Here is a 12019-nt window from a genome sequence, read left to right as displayed (position 1 = left end):
TGACCAGTAAGGAGCTGGTCTAACTCTCCTACACACAGGCGGTGTGACGCTGTGACTAGTAACGAGCTGGTTTAGCTCTCCTACACACAAGCGGTGTGACGCTGTGACTAGTAACGAGCTGGTCTAACTCTCCTACGCACAAGCGGTGTGACGCTGTGACTAGTAACGAGCTGGTCTAACTCTCCTACACACAGGCGGTGTGACGCTGTGACTAGTAACGAGTTGGTCTAACTCTCCTACGCACGAGCGGTGTGACGCTGTGACTGGTAACGAGCTGGTCTAACTCTCCTACACACAGGCGGTGTGACGCTGTGACTAGTAACGAGCTGGTCTAACTCTCCTACACACAGGCGGTGTGACGCTGTGACTAGTAACGAGCTGGTCTAACTCTCCTACACACAGGCGGTGTGACGCTCTGACTAGTAACGAGCTGGTTTAACTCTCCTACACACAGGCGGTGTGACGCTGTGACTAGTAACGAGCTGGTCTAACTCTCCTACACACAGGCGGTGTGACGCTGTGACTAGTAACGAGCTGGTCTAACTCTCCTACACACAGGCGGTGTGACGCTGTGACTAGTAACGAGCTGGTCTAACTCTCCTACACACAGGCGGTGTGACGCTCTGACTAGTAACGAGCTGGTTTAACTCTCCTACACACAGGCGGTGTGACGCTGTGACTAGTAACGAGCTGGTCTAACTCTCCTACACACAGGCGGTGTGACGCTGTGACTAGTAACGAGCTGGTTTAACTCTCCTACGCGCAAGCGGTGTGACGCTGTGACTGGTAACGAGCTGGACACGCTCTGTCAACGTGATAAACCCCGTCACTACTCACTGGCCTGGTTTTTTTCGCTAAAGTCGCGTATTGTAGAAATACAATAAAATTACATTGAACCGATTTAAGTTTTTTGTTAAATATAATTTTTGTTGTACTTCTACATACGTCACTTTACCGGGAAAAAAAAAAACCAGAGCAGTTTTATTCATTTGGCCGTGCGCGCGTTGGGTGGTGGCGGGTTGAACGACACAAAATTAATATTTTCTTGTTTATTTTAAACGGGATCTAACCCAAAAAAACGCATTGCAGAGTTCCATTCGTAAGGGGTTAATTTTTCTCTCCCTCTCTCTCTCCCTATACTTTGCACTACTGCCGTGCGTGCGCGTCTCACGTTGTGTTTGGTGGCTGTAAATAAAGAGCTTCGCAGCTCATCGGATTCCCCATCCATCGCAGGAACACACCGATGCAGATTTTTGTGCCAAGCTTGGCACGACCCTCCTGCAGAGGAGTCTTTGGGCGAAACCCCAAGAGGAATTTCGGGGGGGGGGGGGGGAGCAATTTGGACGGTTTTTTTTTCCCCCCCACGATTTGCCACCATCACTTCAATCGGTTCATAGTCTTGGTTTCTATGGGTAAAGTCACCGCCACGTTAGAAGGGGAAACAATAAACTAATAAAAAATATATAAAACAGAATAAAATTAGTATTCTTGGTTCTTTCGGTAAAGTCACCACCACGTTAGAAGGGAAACAATACAAATATATAAAACAATAAAATTATTATTCTTGGTTCTGTCGGTAAAGTCACCACCACGTAGAAGGGAAACAATAAAACAATTAAAATATATAAAACAATGAAATTATTATTCTTGGTTCTTTCGGTAAAGTCACCACCACGTAGAAGGGAAACAATAAAATAATACAAATATATAAAACAATACAATTATTGTAAAACAATAAAATTATTATTCTTGGTTCTTTCGGTAAAGTCACCACCACGTTAGAAGGGAAACAATAAAATAATAAAAAATATAAAACGATAAAATTATTATTCTTGGTTCTTTGGGTAAAGTCACCACCACGTTAGAAGGGAAACAATAAAATAATAAAAAAATATAAAACGATAAAATTATTATTCTTGGTTCTTTCGGTAACAATAAAATAATAAAAATATAAAACAATAAAATTATTATTCTTGGTTCTTTCGGTAGTCACCACCACGTTAGAAGGGAAACAATAAAATAATAAAAAAATATAAAACGATAAAATTATTATTCTTGGTTCTTTGGGTAAAGTCACCACCACGTTAGAAGGGAAACAATAAAATAATAAAAAAATATAAAACGATAAAATTAGTTTTCTTGGTTCTTTGGGTAAAGTCACCACCACGTAGAAGGGAAACAATAAAATAATAAAAAATATAAAATACAATTATTGTAAAACAATAAAATTATTATTCTTGGTTCTTTCGGTAAAGTCACCACCACGTAGAAGGGAAACAATAACATAATTAAAAAATATAAAACGATAAAATTAGTATTCTTGGTTCTTTGGGTAAAGTCACCACCACGTTAGAAGGGAAACAATAAAATAAAAAATATAAACCGATAAAGTTATCACGACGTTTCGACTCCAACGCAAGAAGCAATCATCATCAGGTGTGAAAACCACAGCGAGGCAAATTTGAAGTGCCGGGTTTTTTTAAATATATAAAAAAATATTATTTTATCGTTTCACTTCTACGTGGCGGTGACTTTACCGAAAGAACCAAGAATAATAATTTTATTGTTTTATATTTGTATTATTTCCCTTCATACGTGGTGGTGACTTTACCCCCCCCCCCCCCAAAAAAACCCAAGAATAATAATTTTATTGTTTTATATTTTTTATTATTTTATCGTTTCCCTTCTAACGTGGCGGTGACCTCGCCGAAAGAACCAAGAATACGAATCCCTGCAGTCTCGAGAAAGCTTTAAAATAAAAAAAACTTAAATCAATTATTACAAAAACACCCGACCGCCACCCCCCCCCTCTCCCCTCCCCGGCCCTCTGCCGGAGAATGCGAGGCGAAGCCGGCACGCCGAGCAGGCGAGGCCGAGGCTGACCCAGAGCGACTAGGCCGCGACAACCGGAGGGGGCCGAAACTTCCCGCAGACCTCGCCGAGGATGAGGGGAAAGCAACAGCAAAAGGAGGGCGCCGGCAGGGCTTTACAATGCGGGGAACACTTCCCACGCACGGGGAAAAATAAACTTCCCCCCAATCGTCGGCGTCGGCGTCGTCCGCTCACCGATCGAGGAGACACGGGCCCAATGGCGACACGAGGAGAGGACGGCAATGGCGGGCGAAAGAAGAAGGCGCCGTTGCTTTTTCCCCCTCGTTTCGGTGGGGATCTTCCGGATTCGGTAGATGTCTTCCGGAAGACGCAGCCGCTTTAAAAGACAATGGGAAGCGCGGACCCCCGCCCCCTTTTTGCTTCTGCTTCCGGAAGACTGGTTTTTTTTAATTAAAATGTATTTATATTCTTAGTTTTTTCGGTAAAGTCACGTTGAAGAGAAACAACAAAATAATAAAATATATATAAAACAATTTAAAAAAATTCTCACGACGTTTCGACCATAACTCAAACGGTCATCTTCAGGTGTGTTGGTTTGCATGAATTTATTTTTAAGCGGCGCATTTATTTATTTATAAAAAAACGTTAGCGCCACGCGCAGCGATTTGGCAGTTTACCCAGGACTAGTCCATCTATATTTTGAAAAGAGGAGGGGGGAGACGAAATTTTTTATAATGTATGCTGTCTGAAAGCCACTGTAAGCGTGAACAATCAATTAAGAACTGAAATGGTTTATCAAATCTTTCCAATGATTGCTAAGATAGAATCCATCTTCTCCGTTGAAATTGTCTCTGTGCTTGTATATGTGGATAGCCTCATGAACGAATCTCTCATGGAAGCCAGATGGCTTACAAAGAACCTCTGTCTTGGAAAAGTCAATGGCATGTGAGCCTACTGAATTAGAACAATGATCTGCTACGGCCGAGGTGTTGGTCCTACCGTGTTTAAGGTCTGCTTTGTGTTCACGAATGCGGTCCGAGACATGGCGTTTGGTTTCTCCAATGTAACTACTACCACAGAGGCAACTTAGTTTGTAGACACCAGGGTATTGTATGTCCGGAATCACATCTTTTACAGACGGAACCAGATCACGGATTTTATGTAATGTGTTGAAACGGACCTGGATCTTGTGTTTATTCAAGATTTTGGAGATCTTTTTTGTGATCCCAGCAATGTAGGGTAAAGTGATGGTTTTGAAAGGCTCCTCAAGAGGGTTCTTCTTCATGGTTTGAGTGATAGCTTTGCGGATTGTATAGTCGGAGTAACCATTAGCCCTAAGAGCTTGGTGTACGTGCTTGAGTTCACTGCTTATGTGTTCCTGGTCGGATATGCATTGGGCTCTATGATACAGAGTCTTGATGAGAGAATTCTTCTGTGATGGATGGTGGTGGGAATCTGGTTTCAGATAAGCATCCGTATGGGTAGCTTTCCTGTAGACAGAGTGGCTCATTGAACCATCAGGTCTCTTTTTAATTAGGACATCCAAAAAAGGTATCTTGCCATCTATTTCGACTTCCATGGTAAATCTGATGGCTGGGTGTATGGAATTGATGTGGTCGAAGAATTGGTCTAGAGCAGGCCGGCCATGTGGCCAGATGACAAAAGTGTCATCCACGCACCTCTTCCATAAGGTTGGGCGCAGAGTGGCAGTCTGGATGGCGTCAGTCTCAAATTTCTCCATGAAAATGTTAGCTATAACTGGAGAAAGGGGGGAGCCCATTGGGGTGCCCTCAGTTTGTTTGTAGAAAGTTCCATTCCAAGTGAAGTATGTATTGGTTAAACAGTGTCTCACCAGGGGGGGTACCTCAGTGTTTAGTCCTTGATGAACCAAGTCTTCAATGATTGCAATGGTGTCAGGTACAGGAACCTTGGTGAATAAGGAAACTACATCAAAACTGACAAGCAGGTCGTCTGGGGACAGGGAAATACCCTTGATTGTCGATACCAGGTGAGTAGAATTTTGTACCGCAGAGGTGGTCTTTCCAGTGAAAGGACGCAGGATTTCAGACAAAAAACGAGCTAGTTTGTAGGTGGGGGAGCTGATAGTAGAGACTATGGGACGAAGAGGTGTATCTTGGTGGCCTGGCAGCAGAAGGTTTCAACGAAAACTGTTTAGATTGATTATAAATTTAGATTATAAATAAATGCGCCGTTTAAAAATAAATTTATGCAAACCAACACACCTGAAGATGACCGTTTGAGTTATGGTCGAAACGTCGTGAGAATTTTTTATTGTTTTATATATATATTATTATTTTGTTGTTTCTCTTCAACGTGACTTTACCGAAAAAACTAAGAATATGAATTACTGCAGTCACGAAAGCTTTAAATCAAAATTTTAAATTTATTATTTATATTTTTTATTTTGACTTAATTTTTTTTAGTTTTTATTTTGTTTTTATTTCAGTTTTATTCTATTTTCTATCTACCGAAAAAAATAGTACTATTTTTTTATTTTATTTTAAAGCTTTCGCGACTGCAGTGATTCATATTCTTGGTTCTTTCGGTAAAATCACCACGTTGAAGGGAAACAATAAGATAATAAATATATATATATAAAACAATAAAAAATCTCACGACGTTTCGACTGTTAGCACAAGCAGTCTTCATCAGGTGTGAAAACCAACGGCAGAGCCTGATGATGATTGCTTGTGTTGCAGTCGAAACGTCGCGAGAATTTTAATGTTTTATATATTTTAATTATTTTATTGTTTCCCTTCTACGTGGTGGTGACTTTACCCAAAGAACCAAGAATAATAATTTGATTGTTTTATATTTTTATTATTTATTGTTTCCCTTCTACGTGGTGGTGACTTTACCCAAAGAACCAAGAATAATAATTGTATTGTTTTATATTTTTATTATTTATTGTTTCCCTTCTACGTGGTGGTGACTTTAACCAAAGAACCAAGAATAATAATTTTATTGTTTTACAATAATTTTATTGTTTTATATTTTTATTATTTTATTGTTTCCCTTCTACGTGGTGGTGACTTTACCCAAAGAACCAAGAATAATAATTTTATTGTTTTATATTTTTATTATTTTATTGTTTCCCTTCTACGTGGTGGTGACTTTACCCAAATAACCAAGAATAATAATTTTATTGTTTTACAATAATTTGATTGTTTTATGTTTTTATTATTTTACTGTTTCCCTTCTAACGTGGTGGTGACTTCACCGAAAGAACCAAGAATATGAATCCCTGCAGTCACGAAAGCTTTAAATAACGAAATCTAGTACTATAGACGCTACGGAATAAGCTCTTCCGGAAGACGTGGCCCATATAAGGGCAACGGAAGTTTATCTTCCGGTAGATGGGGGCTTTCGTGTTTTTTTTCATCTTCCAAGTTCGGATGTCATCGAATTCCGGTAGCGGCCTTCTGAGATTGGAAGAGGTCTTACGACTTTGTTCGACAGAGCAAAATGAATGCCCAAGACGTATTCTGGAAGATTTACGATTGTTTTATTGGGGGCGAGGGGGAGGGGTGGAGGAGAGATATTCCAATGCCGGAAGATAAAATCACAAGTTTTAGTGGAGGCTTCGGATTTCGGTAGAACAATAGAAGTGGAAGGGACAGGGGAAATTTATTTCTTTCGGAAGATACAGTTTCGTTTTGTTGACAACTTCTGATTTCGGTAGAACAATAGAAGTGGATGGAACAAAGGAAATGTATTTATTCCGGAAGATGAAGTTTGGTTTTGTTGACAACTTCTGATTTCGGTAGAACAATAGAAGTGGCTGGAACAAAGGAAATCTATTCTTACGGAAGATAAATTTTTGTTTTGTTGACAACTTCTGATTTCGGTAGAACAATAGAAGTGGATGGAACAAAGGAAATGTATTTCGTCCGGAATGATAAATCCCCTGTATTGTTTGAACCTTCTGGGATTTCTGTAGACAAATCGTTGATCGATATCATGAACCGGTCTTGGAGGCTCATCAAGGTCGACTCAGCCTTAACGTGCGGCGTTGTATGAACCCATAGCACAGGTGCCGCGTGCACGTATAAGGCCGAGTCGACCTAGGGGAGGCCCAGCACAGGTTCAAATATTCGCCACTGTTGATCCACCCGTGAGCGGGAATTGAACTTGGGCAGTGCGCGAACCGTTGCACCGCCATGGCGGTGACGTCTCCACGGCGGCTGTGCCGGGCTAGGTGCACCCTGAGGCCACGTGAAGTGTCAAGGTCACGGGGCAGACCCAGCAGGTGCCACGGGTCGACTGACTGAGACGACTGAGATGAGTGGGTGATGCACCACCCGTGCCCCCTACTGTGCCAACCTGCTGTGCTTTAGCCACCCGGCGCTCCGCTCGTTGTTGTGAGCGTCGCTCCTCCGCCCTCCATTGTTGTTGTTGGAGGGTGACTGCCTCCAACTGCCCAGTAGCGTCCTTCACGAGCCTCCTCCACAGAGGCCGATCTTGACACCGCTGGTACCAGTCATCGGCAAGTCCACTCAGCTCCACGTCCTCCTGTACCACATCACTCCATCTCTTCTCTAGCCCCGTGCCTCCTGTACCACATTACTCCATCTCTTCTCTAGCCCGTGCCTCCTGTACCACATCACTCCATCTCTTCACTAGCCCCGTTCCTCCTGTACCACATCACTCCATCTCTTCTCTAGCCCGTGCCTCCTGTACCACATCACTCCATCTCTTCACTAGCCCCGTTCCTCCTGTACCACATCACTCCATCTCTTCTCTAGCCCCGTGCCTCCTGTACCACATCACTCCATCTCTTCTCTAGCCCCGTGCCTCCTGTACCACATCACTCCATCTCTTCTCTAACCCCGTGCCTCCTGCACCACATTACTCCATCTTTTCTCTAGCCCCGTGCCTCCTGTACCACATCACTCCATCTCTTCTCTAGCCCCGTGCCTCCTGTACCACATCACTCCATCTCTTCTCTAGCCCGTGCCGCGCCCGTTTAGCCCCGTCTCTATCTGCGTGTCGGAGGAGCTCACCGATGGGACTTTGTCCAAATATTTCAAGGATTTGTGAGCTCCTCACACAATCCAGCCTGGTTAAAATCAGGATGCATCGTAGGCAGGCCAGCCTAAATGTTCCTAACCGGCGAAGATGTTCCATTAGGGGGGTCCACGTTTCGCAAGAGTAGAGAAGGGATGGAATGACCGTGGCCGAGAAGACCTGAAGCTTAGTGTGGAGCGACAGACCAGGTAGCTTCACACACACCAACTCAGATACTGACACCCACTCAGATACTCACACTCACTCAAATACTCACACTCACCCACTCAGATACTGACACCCACTCAGACACTCACACTCACTCAAATACTCACACTCACCCACTCAGATACTGACACCCACTCAGACACTCACACTCACTCAAATACTCACACTCACCCACTCAGATACTGACACCCACTCAGATACTCACACTCACTCAAATACTCACACTCACCCACTCAGATACTGACACCCACTCAGATACTCACACTTACCCACTCAGATACTCACACTCACTCAAATGCTCACTCACTCAAATACTCACACTCACCCACTCCGATACTGACACCCACTCAGATACTCACACTTACCCACTCAGATACTCACACTCACCCACTCAGATACACACACCCACTCAGATACTCACACCCACTCAGATACTCACACACACACACACTCAGATACTGACACCCACTCAGATACTCACACTCACTCAATCAGATACTCACACTCACCCACTCAGATACACACACCCACTCAGATACTCACACCCACTCAGATACTCACACCCAATCAGATACTCACACTCACTCAATCAGATACTCACACTCACCTACTCAGATACTCACACCCATTCAGATACTCACACTCACTCAGATACTCACACTCACCCACTCAGATACTGACACCCACTCAGATACTCACACTCACCCACTCAGATACTCACACTCACTCAGATACTCACACCCACTCAAATACTCACACTCACTCAGATACTCACACTCACTCAGATACTCTCACTCAGATACTCACACTCACTCAGATACTCACACACACCCAATCAGATATTCACTCACTCAGATACTCACACTCACTCAGATACTCACACTCACTCAGATACTCACACTCACCCACTCAGATACTCACTCAAATACTCACACACACCCACTCAGATACTCACTCAAATACTCACACTCACGCAAATTCTCACACACTCAGATAGTGACACCCACTCAGATACTCACACTCACTCAATCAGATACTCACACTCACCCACTCAGATACTCACACCCACTCAGATACTCACACCCACTCAGATACTCACACCCAATCAAATACTCACACTCACTCAATCAGATACTCACACTCACCCACTCAGATACTCACACCCATTCAGATACTCACACTCACTCAGATACTCACACTCACCCACTCAGATACTGACACCCACTCAGATACTCACACTCACTCAGATACACTCACTCAGATACTCACACTCACCCACTCAGATACTGACACCCACTCAGATACTCACTCAATCAGATACTCACACTCACCCACTCAGATACTGACACCCACTCAGATACTCACTCAATCAGATACTCACACTCACCCACTCACACTCACTCAGATACTCACACCCACTCAGATACTCACACTCACTCAATCAGATACTCACACTCACCCACTCAGATACTCACACCCATTCAGATACTCACACTCACTCAGATACACTCACTCAGATACTCACACTCACTCAGATACTCACACTCACCCACTCAGATACTGACACCCACTCAGATACTCACACTCACTCAGATACACTCACTCAGATACTCACACTCAATCAGATACTCACACTCACCCACTCAGATACTGACACCCACTCAGATACTCACACTCAATTAGATACTCACACTCACCTACTCAGATACTCACACCCACTCAGATACTCACACTCACTCAGATACTCACACTCACCCACTCAGATACTGACACCCACTCAGATACTCACACCCACTCAGATACTCACACTCACTCAATCAGATACTCACACTCACCCACTCAGATATTCACACCCATTCAGATACTCACACTCACTCAGATACTCACACTCACCCATTCAGACACTCACACCCACTCAGATACTCACACTCACCCACTCAGATACTCACACTCGCCCACTCAGATACTCACACTCACTCAATCAGATACTCACACTCGCCCACTCAGATACTGACACCCACTCAGATACTCACACTCACCCACTCAGATACTGACACCCACTCAGATACTGACACCCACTCAGATACTCACACCCACTCAGATACTGACACCCACTCAGATACTCACACTCACTCAGATACTCACACCCACTCAGATACTCACACTCACTCAGATACTCACACCCACTCAGATACTGACACCCACTCAGATGCTCACACTCACCCACTCAGATACTCACACTCACCCACTCAGATACTCACACCCACTCAGATACTCACACCCACTCAGATACTCACACACACCCACTCAGATACTCACACTCACCCACTCAGATACTCACACTCACCCACTCAGATACTGACACCCACTCAGATACTCACACCCACTCAGATACTCACACCCACTCAGATACTCACACCCACTCAGATACTCACACTCACCCACTCAGATACTCACACTCACCCACTCAGATACTGACACCCACTCAGATACTCACACTCAGATACTCACACCCACTCAGACACTCACACCCACTCAGACACTCACCCACTCAGATACTCACACACACCGACACTGTGTGTTGCGTGAGCAATAATAATTTATGATGAATCAGTTTGAGCGCGTGTCACGTGAGCACACACGGGGAGGGGGGGGGGTGCGATTACGTGCAACTGTTCCGTGCAACTGTTCCGTGCAACCGTTCCGTGCAACCGTTCCGTGCAACCGTTCCGTGCAACCGTTCCGTGCAACTGTTCCGTGCAACCGTTCCGTGCAACCGTTCCGTGCAACTGTTCCGTGCAACTGTTCCGTGCAACCGTTCCATGCAACCGTTCCGTGCAACCGTTCCGTGCAATTCAAGTTGCTCCAACCGATGCCGGCAATTCGTTGTCATAAGCATTGAAAAACCCGCAAACAACTACTACCAACACCGCCACCAACACCACCGCCACCACCGCCTCTATAACAACCACTACCACCACCGCCACCACCACCACCACCGCCACCGCTACAACAACCACTACCACCACCGCCACCACCACCACCGCCACCGCCACCACCGCCGGCACCACCACCACCACCCCACCCACCACCACCCTAACCACCACCACCCCAACCACCACCACCACCGCCGGCACAACAACCACCACCACCACCACCCCACCACCACCCCAACCACCACCACCACCACCACCACCACCCCAAACACCACCACCACCATCACCGCCACCACCACCGCCGGCACCACCACCTCTACAACCACCACTACCACCACCGCCACAACCACCACCACCACCACCACCGCCACAACCACCACCACCACCACCGCCGCCACCACCACCACCGCCGCCACCACCATTTTAATAAATGTCGGAAGCAATTAATATCTTTTAAAGTTCTCATCCTTGCATTAGACTATATAGAGAAGTTGGTATTGTGACGGTATCACGTGGTAATGCCCCGGTCACGTGTTCTAAATCGACGACACAGTGAGTATTGAACTGCAGCTTGACTTTTAAAACAATTAAAGCAATCGCAAATCAAATCGCGGGTCGCGATTTCCCGTCGGAAAAATCGCGATCGGATATTTTCCCCAAATCGTTCGGCCCGAGGTGGGAAGGCAATCAGCCGACTCCAACAACGACAACAACAACAACGACAACAACAACGACAACAACAACAACAACAACGACGACAACAACGACAACAACGACAACAACAACAACGACAACGACAACAACAACAACGACAACAACAACAACAACGACAACAACAACAACAACGACAACAACAACAACGACAACAACAACAACAACAACGACAACAACAACAACGACAACAACAACAACGACAACAACAACAACAACGACAACAACAACAACAACAACGACAACAACAACAACGACAACGACAACAACGACGACAACAACAA

The 12019-nt window shown here is 44.9% G+C and overlaps 1 protein-coding gene across 1 annotated transcript in view; it reads right to left on the bottom strand.

Moving 5' to 3' along the window:
* Window positions 1-3264, bottom strand: part of LOC142907672 (CUGBP Elav-like family member 2) — a 43809-nt gene extending 40545 nt beyond the window's left edge. The window contains exon 1 of the mRNA XM_076057287.1: window positions 3067-3264. The gene's annotated coding sequence lies outside the window, so the exon portion shown is untranslated. The remainder of the gene's footprint in view (window positions 1-3066) is intronic.
* Between the last annotated feature and the right edge of the window lie 8755 nt (window positions 3265-12019).

Source organism: Petromyzon marinus, chromosome 80 (genome assembly GCF_048934315.1).
Source record: "Petromyzon marinus isolate PM22_M1 ecotype Great Lakes invasive population chromosome 80, UKy_Petmar_22M1.pri1.0, whole genome shotgun sequence".
Lineage (NCBI taxonomy): Eukaryota > Metazoa > Chordata > Hyperoartia > Petromyzontiformes > Petromyzontidae > Petromyzon > Petromyzon marinus.
This window is presented reverse-complemented; position numbering and strand designations above follow the sequence as displayed.